Source organism: Microcebus murinus, chromosome 5 (genome assembly GCF_040939455.1).
Source record: "Microcebus murinus isolate Inina chromosome 5, M.murinus_Inina_mat1.0, whole genome shotgun sequence".
NCBI classification, from domain to species: Eukaryota; Metazoa; Chordata; class Mammalia; order Primates; family Cheirogaleidae; genus Microcebus; species Microcebus murinus.
This window is the reverse complement of record NC_134108.1, coordinates 68,817,691-68,838,408: the sequence shown is the minus strand read 5'-3', so window position 1 is coordinate 68,838,408 and position 20,718 is coordinate 68,817,691. Positions and strand designations below refer to the sequence as shown.

General features: G+C 38.1%; 1 pseudogene; it reads right to left on the bottom strand.

Annotated features, from left to right (window-relative positions):
* The window catches only part of LOC105862222 (large ribosomal subunit protein eL8-like), a 163,112-nt pseudogene that overhangs the window by 48,857 nt on the left and 93,537 nt on the right, over positions 1–20,718 (bottom strand).

Here is a 20,718-nt window from a genome sequence, read left to right as displayed (position 1 = left end):
GTTTGCAATTTTAAATACTTCATCAGGCTAAACAAGCCTGCTGGAGCTTTTGATATACCTCCATATACCCAGGGAAGACTACAAGCATCAAGCAAGTGGGTTATTGCACCCCACATATTTCCTTGCAGCCATCCTGATACTTCCCTAGAGTCCATTTCTTTTCCCTAGCCTGTTTATTTGAAATTATGACAGCTACACCAATTGTTTCATCCTGTCAAACACACGGCTGGAATTACTCCAAAAGGAGAGGCAGGGGAATTCCCACGAGAAAGTGTTAAACCAATCTGAGTTGGGGCTAGTTGAGATTCCAAAGAAAGAAGCACTAAAAGCCAAGGTGATCAGTACAAGGCATTTATTAGGGAAACTTATTTACAGAGTGCTGGAGCAGTATGACTTGATGCTTTCATCTTGCTGCTTTTAGAATTCTCTTTGTCTTTGACTTTTGACAGTTTGGCTGTATGTTTCTGGGGAGGTCCTTTTTGGTTTGCATCTATTTGAGAAATTTTAAGCTTCTATGATCTAGAAGTTCATATCTCTTTTTAGACTTGGGAAGTTTTCAGCTATATAGTTTTCAGTAAATATGTTTTCTGTTCCTTTTTCCATGTCTTCTCCTTTTAGAGCTCCTAAAATTCAATTTGTTTGCTCAACGGTGTTCCATATTTTCATAGGCTTTCTTCACTCTTTTTTACATTACTTTTTTTAACTGAGTAATTTCAAATGACCTATCTTCAAGTTTAGAGGTTCTTTCTTCTGCCTGATCAAGTCTGTTGTTGAAACTCTCTGTTTTATTAATAGATTTTATTTTATTCATTAAATTCTTCAGCTGGAGGATTTTTTAATGATATCTATCTCTTTGCTGAATTTCTTATTCATATTATAAATTGTTTTCTTGATTTCATTAAATTGTCTATCTGCATTTGTTTTTATATCTCATTGCATTTTCTTAAGATCATTATTTTGGTTTCCTTTTCTGGCATTTCAGTAATTTCCTTTTCATTGGTGTCTGTTAATAGAATGTTATTATGTTCCTTTAGTGATGTCATATTTCCCTTTTTTTTATGTTTCTTGTGTCTCTCAGTTGATGTCTGACCATCTGGTGGAACAATCACCTATCTCAAACTTTCTAGAATGGCTGTCATAGAGAATGACTTTCATTAGAGGTTGGGCCTTAGTGTACCAGTTGGGAAATGTGTAGTGATTGTTTCTGGGTAGATGCAGTGGTAGAGTCTTTGTGCAGGGTCTTTGGCTTCATTCAATGTCAGTAATAACTGTGGATGTCTCAGTGGCCTAGGATCTAGAATTTTGTTTTAGTGGCAGTGATAGTGTAGGTTTTCAATGTCCTTGGTGGCAAAGGCTTTTGTATGTGCTCCTATTTCTGTTTTTCCCATAATGGGGAGACAACTGACAGGATTCCTCTTGTTGTCATGTCTGAAATAGTCTAAAAGCAGCTATCGTGGCACTGGCTTCCAGGTGCAGGTGCTCAGAGCAGCTGTGAGGCCAGGGTACTAGATTCAGTGTCTCACAAACATATTGTGAAACCTGAATCTTGAAGTGTAGATTCACTCTCTGTTGCAATGTAAGTTGACTACAGAAACAAGACCTGTGAATCTGAGTCACACCATGGCAGCTTGGGTCCAAAGGATCAGGTTGTAGCTGTGAAAACAGACAATAGCCCTGGCCTGACTCTTGGGAAGAAGGAGTACTCTGGAATTCTGAGTCCCAGGTTCAGGATATGGCTGTAATTTGGGAGCCTAAGCTTATAGGGCTCAGCTGCAAATCCAGTTCCTGGGGATGAGTCATTGTGCAGTGGTAACTCCAGACACTGGGATTGTGGGTCCCAGCAGTATCCAAGACTTTGAGAGGCCAGGTGGAGTGGCAATAAGTACCACAGAATGGCTATAGTTTGGGACCTGGACAGAATGGAGCAGCACAGTGATGATTCCACTCCTCAAGAGAGGGATATCTCAGCAGCTCAGACTCTAGGGGAGCTATAGGAAAGCAGGGTACTAGAGTGTTAGGACAGGGTATTTCACCTTAGTCATTGCTTTGTTATATGCTAGTACATTTATTATTACACAGACACAACAATAATTGTTGAGCCCACACTTATTCCTTTTAAGTGATTTGAGTGCCTCTCCTAGCCCTGGATGTACTTTCTTCTTGAGGCTTCCTGAATATTTCACATCTAGCATCAGAGTCTAGGGTAGATTTCCTATGACAATGGCTATTATTACTACTCCTAATTTGTTTAAATCTTAACCTATACCACTCATAACAATTTTGAGCTTTCCTGAAAGATGAGGAAAGACTGATTTTCAAGCAGAGCATGTCATTATTTATTAAGCTTCTCAAATGTACCTGCATATTTCAGTTTTTATATTCTTTTTCTTGAAGATCTTGGGACAAATTCTCATTTGTGGACACACCAATGACTCAGTAGGGAACTCATAACACTTTTTCCAGCCGACTATGAACCAATGATCCAAAGACAAAAGGCCAAGGTACCTTGACTTTCTCTTAACTCATGGAAAAGTTATTGTCTACCCTCTTCCTTAAGAGATAACGAAACACATTTATCTTCTCCTTTCTCTATTTTAATTTTGGTATCCTAGATTTGATTCTCAATCCCAGAGACTTCTTTTTACTATTTCTCTCAAGAGACATCATATGTTCTAAAGCAAATGGCTGGCCTTGATGCCTGCCATAGAGTCTCTTTCCATGTTCCCAAGTTGTCATGCATATTAGGTTGTCCATCACTGTATAACTTTACTCTCTATTCTATCTGCCAAATGACTCTCATTTCATAAGGTGGACAAGTTGCTCAAGGATTAGAAGATAACTCACAGAGAGGATTCTTGCCACTTCCACTGAGGAGTTGAATAGTTAACTGAAATGCTCTCTGAATATCTCTCAAAATTCCATTAAGGTAGGAGATTCACTATGGTAACTTTTCTCTTCTTTAAATCTTTTATTTTTATAAAATATCTCTTTGAGAAGCAAAATAGCTTCTATCAAATACATTTTTAAAAACCCCACATTATTTTTCTTTAATTGATATACACTCAAGTTATGCAAACTAAGAACAAAACTAAAAAGCAGTAATAGAAATGTTATTTTACTAAAATTATAAGATGCATTCTGTTATCAAATAGAAGCTCTTTGTATGGGCTCTCTGCACCTGTTCAGTGGATTATTTAGACTAATCAACAGTAAATATAATGTGCAGGAAGATTCTTAAAGTTCTCTTTGTGAGAATCTTTTTGGAGAAAGAAAGAAAAACTTAAAGCAGTTTGCATAGGGATAATTCACAGAATGTAGATGTGAACATGTCCCATTGGAAGAGAAAATCTATGTTTAGGGTTAAATATTGAGCACAGTCTGGTCACTGAGACCTGTGTATAAGAATAAATTGGTTCCTACATGTTATTATATTCTAAACCCTTAAATAAAATAAAGGAATTGAGTCAGTTATAATCTTTATGTCTCTGACTAGGTCTTAGGCAGAAATAAGCCAAGAATGATTAAAATTTTGTTTCTGATGAAACAACCTGAATTTGTGGGGACAAGTCTGCCCACAATGAATAGGAAGGAAGGGGGGAAAGCATTATAAAAGGGAGAATGCCATTTATAAGATAGACTTTTGTAGTGCAAATTTTGCTTATTTGGCTGGTGTTTTGAGACTGGCTTCTTATAGAAGAGTGAGACAGAAAACAACAATGGGACCCAGTGCAGCCACTTCATGGTCCAAAGAGGGTGGGTTATTAATATCACATTTGTCATCAGCTCCAATTATAGTGGCAGAGAATGCCTAGAAAATGAATGCATCCTGTCTACCATGGAACAATAGGAAGGAAAATAAGGGGATGGATGACTATTGCCATTTATTTTCTTTTATAGCCCAGTTCCTAGTTGAAACATGCTAACGAAGTAGGAAAGATTTATATAAACCATTTCCGTATTTCTCAAGCTTGTTCAGGATTCTATAAGCCTTCTTTTTCTGGGCCTTTATGTCTAGTCTTCTGTAAGAACCACTAGGTACCACTAACTATAGTCAGGTCTTACTGAACTCCAAATCTTCATATACCGTCTCTGCTACATAAGCCTAGTAAATGTACAATCAGATATCAATGGTTTATTTTCAAATCAGGTTTGTAAAAAACTTAAAAATCTCTAGAAATAACCAAATAAACAAAATTTACATAGAACAGAGCTATTTAAATTGATGTATTTTATATAAAAATATAATCAAGAGAAAGCAATATGTGGTTTAGAGATATAAAGCAATTAAATCAATAAGCAGGTATTGCCAATTAAAAAGAGGGAGATGAAATTTTAAAAGTCCATAAAGCAAGCAAGGAAGGAAACAACCAAATCCACACTAACACACCACAAAATATCCACTAAACAATAGATGTAATGTAGTTTTGGGGTTACTATTGATATTTTTGTAACATTGTGAAAGTGTTGAGTATTTCTTAAGAGTTATGTTTGTGATAGTTTTGTCTTAGGGTAGAGATAAAATAGGTAAAGTAGGTTTCAGCTCATGTTTGAGAACTTACCTTTACAACAATTTTCTAGCTGTCGACAAGCAAAAGCAAGGCCATACTAATGTTGGCAGTTCAGAGTGTAAGTAGGCACAAGTATCAAACTTTATACTGTTCAGTAAAGTAAGACCTGAGAGAAAAATCTTTTGAATTATTAAAGTGGCTTGCCTTATAATTAAGGCTACAGTACACAGGACTCCATTTTCTCTGCCTTATTTTTAGAAGGAGGCAAATCAGTAAGAATGATTCCCTTTTTCTCTTATCACAATTTTCTATCATTTTGTGTACCAGCTTTTGAGTTTGAGGGCATGGTGAAAACCAGTTTAGGTTTGATTAACAAACGTTAGGAGGTTTACTCTAGAAGTTAGGAATCTTGACACAGATGGAGCTGCTGCTGTGGTAATTGTATCTAAACTAATGGAACTACGCTCTGAGGCCCTGCCCCACTCTTTAAATTCTCTCCAGGATAAGAAAGTGAAGAATTTTGCCATTTATCCTAGGTTCAGCAAGACACATTAATATCATGCTTCAAGTGGAAACAAGCCCACACTTGTGACAATCCTCTACTAGAGGTGGAGAGAGTGTGATGGGGTGGGGACTACTATCTGTTTTTCCTTTGGCCCTGTATCATTTGGATGAATGTGCCTTTTCTAATTTTTAAATGCCTGGCATTAAAAAGTAATTAGCTCAACCAAATCATGTGGAACTGCTTGGAGCACTGGAATAAGGCTATCAAATATTGGCATTAGCTTACAGAAATCATTTTGCAAGAGTCAGTGGCAGTATATTACTATGTATATACCCTTTGCAAGGAGACCGAGTGAAAATATACTGGACTTAGAGTCATAAAAAGTGGGGTTCTGATTAGTTATCACAAATCGCCTGTGTGATAGTGGTCAAGTCACCTAGGCTTTTATGGTGATTTAGCCAAAAAATGAGGCAGTTAACAATGATCCAGGATGCCATAAGCCTCCACGTTTTAAAAATAGATTTGGTAGAGGCTGGTATTTGCAAACATGTCTTCTAATCCATGTGTAATCTTGACAAACTGCTTAAATTTAGGGTCAAACACAGCTCAATCTCCAAGATTATGCAAAGTCCAAAGGAAATAAGTCCAACTTCCATAGACAAAACAGAGAGATCTGAGCTACTCCTCAAGGAGGAGCCCAGTGTAGTCTGGCAGCCATGCCTACACTGCTACTATGATATTAAATTCACCAATTTTTATCCCCAGACAGGCAGTGGTTCATCTTCATGGGAATTTCTCACGTTACAAATCCAAAATATTAATAAAGCAGAGAGCAGCAGTTGATACTCTGCCATGGGGAAAAATATTTTCTTTATAAAGAAACCCTTCTATAAATCCTCTGAAATTCACTATTTCTTTTTAAAATTTTTATTTGCATTTTATCTATTTCAAAATATTACATGGGTACAGATGTTTTTGGTTACATGGATCGTGTTTGTAATGCTTGAGTCAGGGCTATAAGGGTACCCATCACCCAGATAGTGTTCGTTGTACCCATTAGGTAGGTTTTCCCCATCCCCTCCTCCCTCTCCCCCCAGCTTGATTTCCCTTGAGTTTTATTTACTTCTATGCACATGCATGCTCATCAGTTAGTTCCTATTTAATAGTGAGTACATGTGGTATTTGTTTGTTCATTCTCGAGATACTTCACTTAGGATAGTGGTCTCCAATTCCATTCGAATTGTTTCAAAAGGCATTAATTCACCCTTTCTTATGGCTGAGTAGTAGTATTCTATGGTATACATAAACCACATTTTGTTAATGCATTCATGAATTGATGGGTACTTGGGTTGATTCCACATATTTGCAATTGTGAATTGTGCCACAATAAACATTTGAGTGCAGGTGTCTTTTTGAAAATGACTTCTTTTTTGGGGGGGGGGGCGTGTAAATACCTAGTAGAGGGATTGCTGGGTTGAATGGTCTACTTTTAGTTCTTTGAGGAATCACCGTACTGTTTTCCATAGAGGTTGTACTAATTTGCAGTCCCACAAATAGGGTATAAACATTCCTTTCTCTCTGCATTCACACCAGCATTTGTTATCTTTGAACTTTTTAATAAAAGCCATTATAGCCAGGGTAAGGTGATATATCATTGTTGTTTTAATTTGCATTTTCTTGATGATTACTGACTTTGAACTCTTTTGTATGTTTATTGGCCTTTTGTCTATCTTCTTTTGAAAAGCTTCTGTTCATGTCTTTTGTCCACTTTGTAATGGAATTGTTTGTTTTTTTTTCTTGCTGATTTGGTTGAGTTCTTTGTAGATTCTGGGTATTAGTCCTTTACTGGATGTATAGCTAGAGAGTATTTTCTCCCATTCTGTAGGTTGTCTAGTTGCTTTGTTAATTATTTCCTTAGCTGTACAGAAGCTTTTTTAATTTAAACAAGTCCTATTTATTTATTTATTTTTCCATTTATTTATTTTCATTGTTACCGTGATTGTCATTGAGGTCTTCCTCATAAATTCTTTGCCTAGAACAATATCTAGAAGAGTTTTCCTACAGTTTCTTCTATAATTCTTATAGTTTCATGCCTTAGGTTTACGTCTGTTATCCATTGTAAATTGATTTTTGTGAGTGGTGACAGGTGCGGAACCAGTTCCATTCTTTTGCATGAGGCTATCCAATTTTCCCAGCACTGTTTATTGAATAGGGATTCTTTTCCCCAGTGTATGTTTTTGTCTGCTTTGTCAAAGAACATGATTTCTTGGTGAATGATTTTTATTGAAAATTTTTGTGGTTATAGGAAGCTGTCAAGTCCCATCTTGCACAGAATTTTTATTAAAAAATCCCCATTGGTGACATTTTTACCTTCCAAAGTGTCTTCATGTTTTGCTAGATGGTCTCTCTTTCTCTGAATATTCCATGACTGTAAGACACTGTTTCCCCACCCTCAGATTTTTCCTCTTTTCTCTTCTACTTCTCTTTGCAGATCAGTAAACTGTTTTGGCTGCCTGAGATTTCCCTGGATTCTTATTCTCAGTACCCAATGGCTCAACAAGGCATTCCTTCTGAACACATAAAGTCTTATCCTAAGTAGAATTGTGATAATTCATATTTCTCTGTCTTGTTACATAATGGTGTCTTGTTCTCTTTCTTTCCATCTTTGCTTTTCTAGATTATCCTGGGCCTTGTTTTTATTTTATTTTACTGTAATGTTTATATGTAAAAGTGGCCCATAGTTTTTTCTAAACAATAAGACCATTTCTACACTTTCACGAGACTTTTAAATATATTTTTGGTACTTTTTGTGAGTCAGTGAATTAATTTTGGTGAATTATCACTGAGTCATTGATTATTCTAAGGTTCCAATTAGCCCTGGGTTATATTATTCTATGACTCAACAATGTGAAATAGAAATAAGTATGCTTTATTTCTTTCTTGGCTATGTAGCCATTAAATACTAGGACACAAAATAGTGTGCTCTCCAATGACTTATTATTTACACCAGAGAGTAACTGTACTATCTTATTTTCTTCTTTTTTTTTAGTTTATTGTTATATGATTATATCAATTAATGGCAATTATTCTACCTTTAATGTGTAATAGCAAGATAGATTATATGCAGAATGGAACCTTAGAGCTCATGTGCTGATGCAAGATCATTGCTTTGCCTACTAATGCCTAGTAATAGAGGATAGAACAGTGGTAGTCAGGTATATGAAATCAAAAGTTGTACTCCAAGGGAATTGTCACTACATTTTTCTTAATCACTATAAACTTAGTGCCCTGTCTACGTGGTAGAAAGCAAATACACAATGCAGCTTTTAGTTGCTTTATTTTTCTTTCCTTATAATTTAGGAACAAAGCAGCTCATTCAGGCAACTGAAATCCCCTTTATCTGCATATAGTGACTAGATGCAGTAAAGAGCAATGGAAGGAAGCAGAATTCATTATGTTATTTCTAGACCTGGATAGGCATCATGAGCAGTATGAAAAAGCCTCTTGAAATTATTGCACATTTTGAAGATTAAGGCCTTTACACATTGATCATCTAAGATACAAGATGGAAGTTGGTTGGTCATCCAATAGCTAAGCTAACAATTATTGTGTACTTACCATGCACCAGTGGATAATATGCATTAGGTATCAATTAATTCTTATAATAACCTCTGAGGAGGTAGTTTTATATTCTTAATTTACAGATGAGACATAGATTGAGCAGTTACACGAAGAGTTCAAAGTGACATATCTTATAGATAGCAGTGCTGGAATTCAAGTCCAGGCAGCCCTACTCCAGAGCATACAGAGTAGACTAGAATGGACAATTCAGTTCAGCTTCTACACTGGAGCAAGTGACAGATTTAATAAATGGCTGTGGTCAGCTGGTTTCTAGGTGTCTACTTCTAACCAAAGGTAGCATCATCTGGGACTATGTGGGTCTGTATCCAAGGACTGCTTGTGCCAAGTCCAGAAGTCTTCACTGTCTCAGATTGCTTACAAAGTTTATCCAAGCTGGTCTTTCTTTTCTTTCCACTTCTATGCTTCTTGGAGTGGATGTCTCATGTTCAGGAGACTATTTTATCAGTTGCCATGGATCCTTCTTCTCCACTGTATGAAGCATTTGAGATATTAGGAGAAAAAAGGAAGAATGTATGAGATACTAGAAGTGAGTTTCAATGAAAAGGGGCTGTCTTTGTTTTAATCCCAGAAACAGCCCTGGAGGAAAATGTAGGGTAGGCAGGCAGAAGCCCACTGGAACCAGGGCCGTATGCTTAAAAAGACCCGTGATTTTTCAGCGGCTGGAAATATTTTAATTGGAAGGCTGAATCAGTTCAAATGGCTTATAGCACCCAGCTGTGCTTGAACAGCTTTGATAGACACTTGAGTTGTCAGGCAATGCAATGCTTTATGTGCAAAGAAATTAGCTTTACTTATTATCCCTTTTAATGGCTCACATTGCTGGAAATTGTTGTATTCTACTGTCTTTTGTTCTTAACCATATTTTGATTTAGCTTGGTTATGAAAGCCATGTAAATGTGCTATTATGTAATTTTTGATTCAGATTTAATATGTCTGTATTATATGGTGGGTTCTATTATAGTTTTGTTCATAGACTACAGGTTAGACTTCTCAGATGATTAACTTTCCTACTAGAAATTCAAGACATTTTCATCTGGAAAACCTACTAATGAGTACATAAAATAATTAGAAATGTCCATCTTTATTGTCAGACTAGACATCAACAACAATGGATGCTTTTAACATAGGTTAATGCAGAATTAATTATGACTCCATCAGGAATACAGTTGTTTCCAAAAGTAAATGATTATTTTGATTCAATCTATTTGCTGTTTCTCTTAAATGGAAGCAGAAAGAGAGGCAGTGGCTGCATAGATCATCATGGTTCTGATTTGCCCCAGGTAGGAGGTAGGAGGGCAAGAGCAGTTAGGCACCTCACTCCTAGCCATACTGCCTTAGTTTGAATCACAGCCCTGGTATGCACTAACTGTGAGATCCAGAGCAACTTATTAACCTCAGTTTTCTCTTCTATAGAATGAGGACAATAAAAGTACCTCATAAGGTGGTTACAATAATTACATTAGATAATAAACAAGCAGTCTCTTAAAGGAGTGTCCAGCATATTTTAAGCACACAATAGCTTTTAGGCATAGAGTAGTAATGTACTATGTGGGACTTAATAACCTCATAGGTTATTATGAGGATTAATTGAGACCTAAAATGCATGTTATGCACTGGTGCATGGTAAGTACACAATTATTGTTAGCTTAGCTACTGGGTGACCACCAAACTGTCATCATGTGTCTTAAATGATGTGTAAATGGCCTTAATCTTCAAAATGTACAATAATTTAAAGAGTTTTTTTTTTCATACTGTTCCTGATGCCTAACCAGGCCTAGAAATAATAAAATGAATTTTGCTTTCTTACATTACTCTTTACTGCATGTATTTGCTTTATGGAGATAAAGGGGATTTCAGTTGCCTGAATGAGCTGCTTCATTCCTAAAATATAAGGAAAGAACAATGAAACAACTGGAGGCTGCACTGTGCACTTGTGTTCTACCAAGTAGACAGAACACTAAGTTTATGGTGATTGAGACAATATAGAAGCTGGACTCAAGAACTGGGTTCTGGAATGTGCCACTGTACCACTGTAACTTGAGGTGGATGGCTACTTTAGAAAATAAAGATAATAAATTAGGCACATCTCTCTTATGGTGATAACAATGTACTCTAATAAATGCTTAGCCAACTTTCTGTGATCTACAGAAAGTTCAGCTACTTGGATTATCCTTAGCAAATACTCAGCAGGTAATATAATTCCTGTCCATTCCTTCTCCAGGTTCTTGCTAAAACCAATCATATAAATATAATAAAAAATCTTCCTTTGAAAAGAATTCTGTGTTCATTGGTTCTCAATCCTGGTTACATATTGGAGTTACCTGGACAGCTTCAATCTGAATTCATTGGTTTGGGAGTGATTTTAAATAGTGTCCAGGGTTGGGATCAGTGATATGATGCATCACAAAGCCAGTTTCTGTTTATGGATGAAAACAGCTGAGGGCTTTATTTTAAGGGCTTCTCTTAGGCTATCATTTTGGGAAGTTTCTCATGAAGTTGTTACAGATATCATTTTTAGTACTGGGATAAAGATTTTTTGGTTTTTGTAATTTTGTTGATTTTGTTATATATTTGTTTATTTTGGTATGTATTAGAAAAAATATCACTAGTTTTTCAGACATCTTGTTTAATGTATAGTATTGCCTAGGAGCTGATTTAAAGTGAGTTGCTTTAAAGAAAAGTATTAAGTGCTTAATAATATAGGTGGTTGTACTGGATTGGATGTCCCCCTTCCCCCAAATTAATGTCCTTTCCAGAATTTCAGAATGTGACCTTATTTGGAAATAGTGTAATTGCATATGTAATTAGTTAAGACAAGGTCTTACCGAGGAAGGTGGGCCCTTAAGCCAATAAAGACTTAATTTAATATGTCCTTATAAGATGAGGAGAAGGGACTTAGAGACACAGATAGAATGCCATCTGATTGACAATGGAAGCAGAGATGGGAGTGATGCTCTATAAGCCAAGGATTGCCAGCAACCACCAGAAGCCAGGAAGAGGCAAGGAAGGATCCTCTCTTAGAGCCTTCAGGGAAAGCATGGCCCTGCCAACACCTTGATTCAGGATTTCTAGCCTTCAGAGCTATAAGACAACAATACACATCTATTGTTTTAAGCCATTCGGTCATAGTACTTTGCTAAGGCAGCCCTAGGAAACTGACACAGGGACAAAGCAAAATGTTGAATTGGGAATTTGAATGACTGGAATTGGGGAAACGCTGCCTTAGAGTAAAGCTCAAAGTTTTCAGCATGTCCAAAACTCCATCAAATGACCCTGATGCTTTTTCCAGTTACCTCTCTTACTATTGTCCACTTTGCACTTTATGCTCAGCCTTACTGAGCTCCTCCCAGTTTCTGAGTTCCTCTTACTTTGGGGAGCTGCTGGAGGCATTCCCTCTCCCTTCACCACTGACCAGCTGTTTTAATGACAATGGTTTTATGGTCATGGCTGCTGGAAGTGGTTCTGGAGCCAGAGGCTTCTTGGGTGTAGAAGAGGCAGTAGCTCCTTGGTAAAGCTGTTCTGTGGTATGGTTTGGGGGGCATGAATGGTTAATCTAAAGTCTGTTTCTTCAGCCTTCCCCCAAATTTGTAAGCTATTTAGTCCAAGGGACCTGTGCTATTGTGGAATTCAATCAAAAATGAAGTAATTTCAGTTGGGCCTTATAATTTAATAATGTCATTTTCCTATTTACTCCAAGCCCACCATTAAGTTCAAGGTAGAGACTTTGCCTATAAATGGTTCACATTAGAGTCATTATGAAATATTTTCTAATATTTAGCTCCTGGAAAGCATTGTGCTTTATCACCATGACACTGATACTCCCAGACAATGAGATGTCATTCCTTTTGTTCTGCTCGTAATTTGTTATAACTCGCTTGACAGATTCAAATTTGAATAAACCAAGGCCTGTTACCTGTACTGAGAAAGACCTTGGGGAATTCTATCATTAGGAATTATATAGTAAGCAAAAGGTCATTTCTTCCTTAGCTACCAAAGAAGTCAAGGCTACAAACCCCACTCTAAAGAACCCAGCTCTCAGCACACGCTACTGCTATGTAGTTACTGGCCTGAAAACATCTTGAATAGTTCAGTTTGAGGGTTCCATACGCAGATAAAATATCTGAACCCTGCATTTGGGTCAACCCTGTGTATATCTCATGTAAATCAGGAAACTAGTTAAGAGGTTTAGTGAGTCAGAAGAAAAGATCTTTGAAAACTCAGAGGACATCTTATTCTCACTGACAGTATGTTTCTGGTCAGAAATTAGGTTTTATAAAAGTCATTGTGGTCCAGGCAATATCTTTCATGGCCGTGTTGTTTTTGTTTTCTCAGGACAAGTTTCTGGCTCTGGGGAAAAACAAACAAACAAACCTAAACTAATAATCAGTTCTTTATCCAATATAAATATGAGATCAGATCACTGGAGTTTGAAAATACTACGTTCATTAGCTCTGGATGTTTCCTGGTAAAGACAGGTGCTTTAAACTTTGTTTAAAGTGTCTAGCTTCTCTTATATAGTGACTCATATATCATGGTGTTTGTCTCCTGGACAAAACGGCCCTCAGAATCATGGTGCCTAGATAAAGAGACAAACTACAACATCTTTCTTTCTCTTGTGCCAGTTGACAACTAATTGGCTGAACTAAGGTCTGGCTATTGTACCATGTACTGTGATATCAGGTTTTGGCTAGTGACTATGGTTTTTCCAGCTTTTCTAATGAGGAAGGTAGGGTAGGGAAGGAGATGTTAACAGATGTTGCTAAAGTCATATAACTGACAAGCAGGTCTTCTGACTGATCCAGGAGTCTTTCTGCTACTGCTTGTGATTTCCACACCCTGTTCCACTGAGGTGCCTTGGGCTGTCCTGGAAGGCAGTGGGTTGTGTGGTAACAGGGAAATGGAACAGGAGCGTTTGAGGGGAGGGCTGAGCTGATGAGTCCTCCACCGCCTTTAGATCAGAGCAGCATTGCCTGTATTCATTCTAGGTACTAGAATTCCACAAAGATTTCACTTAAAAATGATTTCGGATCCAAAAATGTTTGGACTGGACAACACCTTCTTGACATTTCTGTTCTATTCCTTCCCGTTTTCTCTCTCTTCTCCCCTTAACCTTTTAAAATTTCACCTCTCTTTATGGGAAAAAAGAGAAGGAAAGGCAAAGAGTGCCCTGTTGCAAGTGTGTGGCCACAGCATGTGGAGGTGGGTTCAATCATTTTGATAAACATTTGTTGATTACCTAATTCTCCAATATTATTTCATTCACTACATATTGGTGGATTTGCTCTCATGTGACAGGCTCTGTGCTTTGTGCGGGGGACACAAACGTAAATGACATGTGGTGCCTGTCATCACCCTTGAACATGCGAGTGGAGGTGGGAGTAAAGGGACTTCAGGACTGAGGGATTACAGACATTTGGATTGAGAACTTTTGTTGTCCACACTATCCCCGTGGTGATGTAAACGTGGTGAAATTTGGCTTTATTGTCTGCCCATTCCTGTGTCCGCAGCCCCAACTCTCAAAAGGGTTAGGGTGAAGGGCGTCCTTTTATTTGGAGCATATCTGAAGAGAAAACCAGCAAAGCCAGGAAGAAGGCAATACCTTCCTGCTCTCACCTGAGTGCTGCCAAGAGCATAAGGTTGGAGCTACAAATTGGTTGAAAGATTACAATCTTAAGTGTTTTCTAGCCTGATGTTTCCTCTGCAAACAGGATTGGATTCAACCATTATTTTGGGCAGGAAAATTTGTATGGGAGCACTTAGAATCTCTATCAACAGCCAATCTGGATTCAATTCAAATGATAAATGGCTCATTATAATCTGACAGCATCAGGAAATGCTGTATAACCACTGGAAAAAGCACATGGAATTCATGATCCATCAGCACACTCAATGCATAAATTCTCCTCAAGATGATACTGTTAGTATTACCAGCCAGTTTTCTGCACTTTAGGGAAAAATCTGATAACCAATAACAAATAGCCTATTTGTATATAAAGATGATTAAATTTATCCTGTGATGTCATCTTAACAGACATTAATTCTCATCCCTCAAGATACAGGGGCCATGTTAGCTGGGCGTCTATTGACATAGAAGAGACCTTTCTTGACATTACTCATTTTGACAGTTCTCCAATTTCTGGTGAGAATCATATTAGTAGTAAGCAGGAAAATTTTCATTAGCATATTGGAACCTACTTAAGAATCAAATCTTTGTCTACAAGGTTTGACTTGAGTATGGAATTTAGGCTTCCTAGTGTCTAAATCATAACTCCTGACTACTTGCAGTTCCATCTACGGAGTGTGTATTAGTTTTCCAGGGCTGCCACAACATAGTACCATTGTCTGGGTGGTTCAAACAACAGAAGTTTATTTTCTCACAATTCTGGAGGCTAAAGGTCCAATAGAAAGGTGCTGGCAGGATTGGTTTCCTCTGAGGGTTGTGAGGGAAGGGTCTGTTCCAGGTTCCTCTTCTTGGCTTGTTAAGCCATCTTCTCCCTGTGTTTTCCCTTGGTCTTCCCTCCATGTGTGTCTGTGTCCTAATCTCTTTGTATAATGGCACCAATCATATTGGACTAGGGCCATAATGACCTTATTTTACCTTCATTACCTCTTTAAAGACCTTCTGTCTAAATAGAATGCAACATTTGGAGGTACTGGACTTCAACATGAATTTTGAGAGGATGAAATTCAGACCATAACAAGCATGATTCAGGCTAAGGCATCTGGGTTAAAACATGTCATGTAGATATGCAATGATGTACTTCTTTATTTAAACTTTTGATTCATTAATAGCATGGGAGAAACATGAAAGAAGATTTTATTTTGGTTCATTATTTTGAGACTAAACACATGTAACAGATTTACACACATGTAAATGTATTGAGAGCCATACATTTTATAAATGGAAAAAGAAAGATAAATTCTTTGTTACAGAACCTTGGTGCTGGACACCACACAAATACATAATAAGGTACTTAATAGTATTTCATATGTAGTGAGAATTAAGAGGTAATGGACACAGTGCTCATTTAAAGCCCAGCAATGGGGTTACAATGAGATTATTCTTGTTATAAGATCTTATTTATAATTGCCTCATTTAAATATTATTATTTAAATATTTAAATATTATTCTGGCAAAATCAATTACAAGAATTATAGGATTTGTTGAAGTCCAAGAGCTGCTTTAGATTAAGTGGTTTGAAATTTTAAACCAAGTAAGTACCTATATTATACTACAATGCCAGTCCCTGGGCAGAGCTATTGTCACCCACCATAATGCCAGCGTGTTCTTTAGGCAAGTTTAGTTGTTGAATACTGCCTAGACCTCCAGCAAAATAAAGCATCTTCTTGTCAAGTGTAGATTTATTTATTTTACAAATAGTTATATCACACTTGCTCTGTGCCATGTGCTATTCTAATGACTTGACATCTGTTAGCTGATTTAATCTCTATAATAACTCTACGTGTAATGTACTACTTGATTATTAACTCCATTTTGTAAATGGGGAGTGAGAGGCACAGAAAGGTTAGGTTACTTGCCCATAGTCACACAGCTCGTAAGTGGTAGAGCTAAGATTCTGGCTCTGTGGTCTGGGCTTTTGATGACTACGCTGCGCTCCTAGGAAAGTAGAAGCAATGAGGGGAGATTGTGGCACCTCATAGACAAGAAGGTTGTGGTCTTAAGGAAGGTCCACTCAAGTAGTCTGAGCAGAAGAGTCCCTGGATGTTAGGACTACGCCCTTAGGTCCTGGGTCAGAAGCTGTTTGTGCCCTTTCTTCTCCCACATTGTGATATCCTCCAGCCACTGCCCCATCTCTCCTCTTTCACAGTAAACACGCTGGAAAGACTTGCCCAAATCCTTGCCTTCTGTTCTCTTCGGCCCACTGTAATCTGATTTCTATCCCTTCTGTCCTATCTTGCCCTATCTTGACCTTGTCACCTCTATATGGCCATGTTCAGTGTCCCTTTGTTTGTTCTTATCTTAAACTTTCAGAAGCATGCCACACAGAAAGCACTTCTTTCTTTTCCTGAAACACTCTGTTCTCTTGGCATCGGTCTCATGGCATGCTCCTTCTTTCCTCCTATCTCTTCAGCTTTTTCTTCTCAATGTTTATTTCTGTTTTCCTTTTACCTGAGATGTTGGAATACTCTATGAGGGTTTACTCCAGGTCCTCACCTCTTTTCTACCTATAATCTTTTATTAGGCGATTTCTATGGACTGATTGTGTCCCCCCAAACACATGGGTTGAAGCCATGGCCCCCATGTGAGTGTGTCTGTCATTAGGAGGTAACTACAGTTATATGAGGTTATGAGGGTGAGACCCTAATCCAACAGGACTTCTGTTCTTATAGGAGGAGGAAGAGATATGGGGGAGAGTTGGGAGGACATGCAGAGAAAAGCTACATGAGGACATGGTGAGAAGGCAACCATCTGCAAACCAAGGAGAGAGGCCTCAGCAGAAACCAACCCTACTGACACCTTGATCTTGGACTTCTGGTCACTAGAACTGTGAGAAAATAAGTTTCTGTTGTTTAAGTCACCACAGTCTGTAGTATTTTGTTATGGTAGCCAAGCCAACTAATACAGTGATCCTATCAATGTTTTTGTTTAAATGCCATTTATATGATATTGACATCAAAATGTAGGGGACTGACATTATATTTTCCTAGTTTAAAAATCAAATTTAGTGAGTAACATACGTGCTCTGCCCAGAGTGTTTAAAAGTAATGTGTTCCAGACAAGGTCCCTGTGATAAACAAGGCTGTTGCCTAGAGGCATAACAAAGGACCTGAGCTGCAAGTAAGCAAGAGCTGCCCAGCCCCATGGCAACGGGGGTCTGGAGGCCACATGATAAACACATTGTTCCTGTGATTGCTTCTTAAGCCCCATCAAATGGCTGGTTAGTCAATGATGGGTAAGACCCCTCAAGGGAGGGGTGACCTAAGCCATGCCCAGCCACCAGGGTTCAGCCTAAGAGAAATTGGGGATGAGAAATGCTCCCTGTGGCTGCCTTGCCCATCCTTGCTAATCTCAGTCCGTAATCTATGCCTGGCGCCTAGAGCAACCACCTGGAAACTTTGAGTCAGGGGATATCTGTGTCCCTAAGGCTACGTGTTCCAGAATTTATGGCCATTGCTGCAATGCCTGGGTGGTTATGTATAAGAAACTAACTTTAATTTTTTAGAGTATAAAAATAAAACTGACCCGGTATATTATTACTCGAGTCAATCATCTGTATGTGTGTCTGCGTTTTTCTTTGTGTTCTGTGTTTTTGTTTTGTGTTCTGTGTTCATCCTCCATCCTGTAAACGGGCTACATCATCAAAATTTATATCTTTAGCCCTCTCCAATAAGCTCTGAATTCATATATGAAACTACCTATCTGACATTTCCATTCTACATGCAATAAAAGATGCCCAAGTTAACATCAAGAATTTTTTATTTTCACCTACAAATCTGCTTCTCTGTGTCTTCCTCTTCTCAATAAGCAGCACCATTTTCAATCCAGCTGCAGAAGCCAAAAACTCAGTAGTTACTCTTGAGCCTTCCTTTTCCTTCATTCTCTCCATCTCTTCCATTAGCAATACTGGTCAGCTTTGCTTCCCAAACATATCTCAAATCCATCTATTTCTCTCCAGTTTTACTATATAACCTTAGCCCAAATTGCCATGGTTGTTTGCCTGACTTACCGTATTTCCTTTTAGCTAGGCAGTCTTCTTCAACTTCATTCTCTTGAAAATAATCTTCTTATTAATAGAATATAAGTGAATCTATGTCAGTCATCTGCTTACAATCTTTCAATAACTACACTTGCCCTTATAGTACAATACAAATTTCCTACTGTGGTCTTTAAAATTCTACTCATTTGCTAATATGTCCCCCAGAGTTTAGAACATTGCCTGGCACATAACTGGCACTCAATGAATCATTGTTGAATTGATAAAAGATATGTTCTTTTATTTACCTTCTAACTTCATTTCATACTATTATCCTCCAATTCATAAACGTCTAGCTACATTTTATTATCTGATAAACATTTTTTAATTTTTTAAATTTCAGGATATTATGAGGGTACAAATATTTTGGTTACATGGATTACTTTTATACTGCTTGAGACAAAGTGTGCCCATTGCCCAGATAGTGTACATTGTACATGTTAGGTATGATTTCACCCATTTCCTTCTCCCCCCCTCCCGCCTGCTTGATTTCTGTTGAGTTTTACTTGCATCTGTGCATGAGTGAGTGCTGTTCAGTTAGTTCCGATTTAATAGTGAGTACCTGTGGTGCTTGTTTTTCCATTCTTGGGATACTTCACTTAGGAGAATGGTCTCCAGTTCCATCCACATTGTTACAAAAGTATTAATTCATTTTTTATGGCTGTGTAGTACTCTAGGGTATAGATATATATACCACATTTTATTTGCCTTTTTTTTTTTTTTTTTTTTTTTTTGCTCTTAGAACACATGAAATACTCTGCCTCTCTTCCTAAGATATTTGCATGCCTGGTTCTTGCTTATCATTCAGTTCTCATCTCAAGTACTGCCTTCTCACGTAAGGCTATGTTGACCACCACCCATTCCTTTTACTCTCTGTCATATTACCTCTGTATTTAGGTATGCCAAAATTAGGGATGCCCCCCTCTTCTGGAATAGACTGTAATGACATAGAAATTGCATGGTACTCAAAGACCGAAAATTATTAAAGGTTTTCATTCACCATTTGCTGCCAAGGTTGGATTCTTTGCTAATTCTGGATAAACAGCCCTGGACTAGGACTATTTGTAGGGTGGTTCACAGTGACAGATGTGGACATCAGGCACAGTTCACATTCAGACCTGTATGGGGAGACTCAGCAATTGTTCAAAGAAGCAAGGTAGATGTTCTGAACCTGTAGTGGCTGCTGGGTGTGCCATACAGATCTGCCCTTCGGTATCAAGGCTTCATTCCTCCAGCTGGTGGGAGGTCTACTGCCGAAAGTCACAGCAGACTCTTTCCCCAAGAACTGTCCTCTACCAAAGGGAGCCACCTTGCCCAAGTATACTCATCCCCTGCCCAGGGGAGCCCCTACTCAAAGACTAGTTGTAGGAGGTTGGGAGTTATAACTTCTTGCCTTGTCGTCTCAATTTGGGACAGCTCTGAAGGGTCACCAGCTCTACTGCTCCTCATGGGCTGGCAACTGCATTGCAATTGAACCCCATCTGCCCATCCCTACTTCCTTCACTTCCCTCATAGGCGTTATTACCAGGGCATGTACCATAATTCGTCCATGTGCAAATCTCCATCTCAAAGTCTGTTCCTGGGGCATCCAACCTGTGACAAACCCTTTCATTTACACAGGATAGATATTATGGGCCCATGGGGACATCTAATTTTTTAAAATTTCAGCATATTATGGGGGTACACATGTTTAGGTTACATGTGTTACCTTTCCTCCCTCTTACCCCCCAGAGTCAGAGCTTCATGCATGTCCATCCCCCAGATGGTGCACATCACACTCATTATGTATGTATATACCTGTTCCCTCCTCCCCTGGCCTGTCTGCCTGGTGCCTGATAAATGTTATTCCTGTATGTCCACTTAGGTGTTGATCAGTTAATACCAATTTTCTGGTGAGTACATGTGGTGCTTATTTTTCCATTCTTGGGATACTTCACTTAGTAGAATGGGTTCCAGCTCTATCCAGGATAATACAAGAAGTGCTATACCACCATTGTTTTTTGTGGCTGAGTAGTACTCCATGGTATAAATATGCCACATTTTATTAATCCACTCATGTATTAATGGGCACTTTGGTTGTTTTCCACATCTTTGCAATTGTGAATTGTGCTGCTATAAATATTCAAGTACAGAGGGACATCTAATTTTAATTTTTTTTTTTTTGCTTTACTGGTGTTACAAATAGAAAAGTTTCTCTATAATTAAGCATATATATCAAAAGAACAAGCAAACAAGATTTCTAAACAAAGAAGCTATAAGCTGGAGCTTCCTTTGGGACAGATATGAAGCCTATTTTAGCCTTCTTTGTTTAGGAACAACAGAAAATGGTGGCAGTCCTGTAAACCCA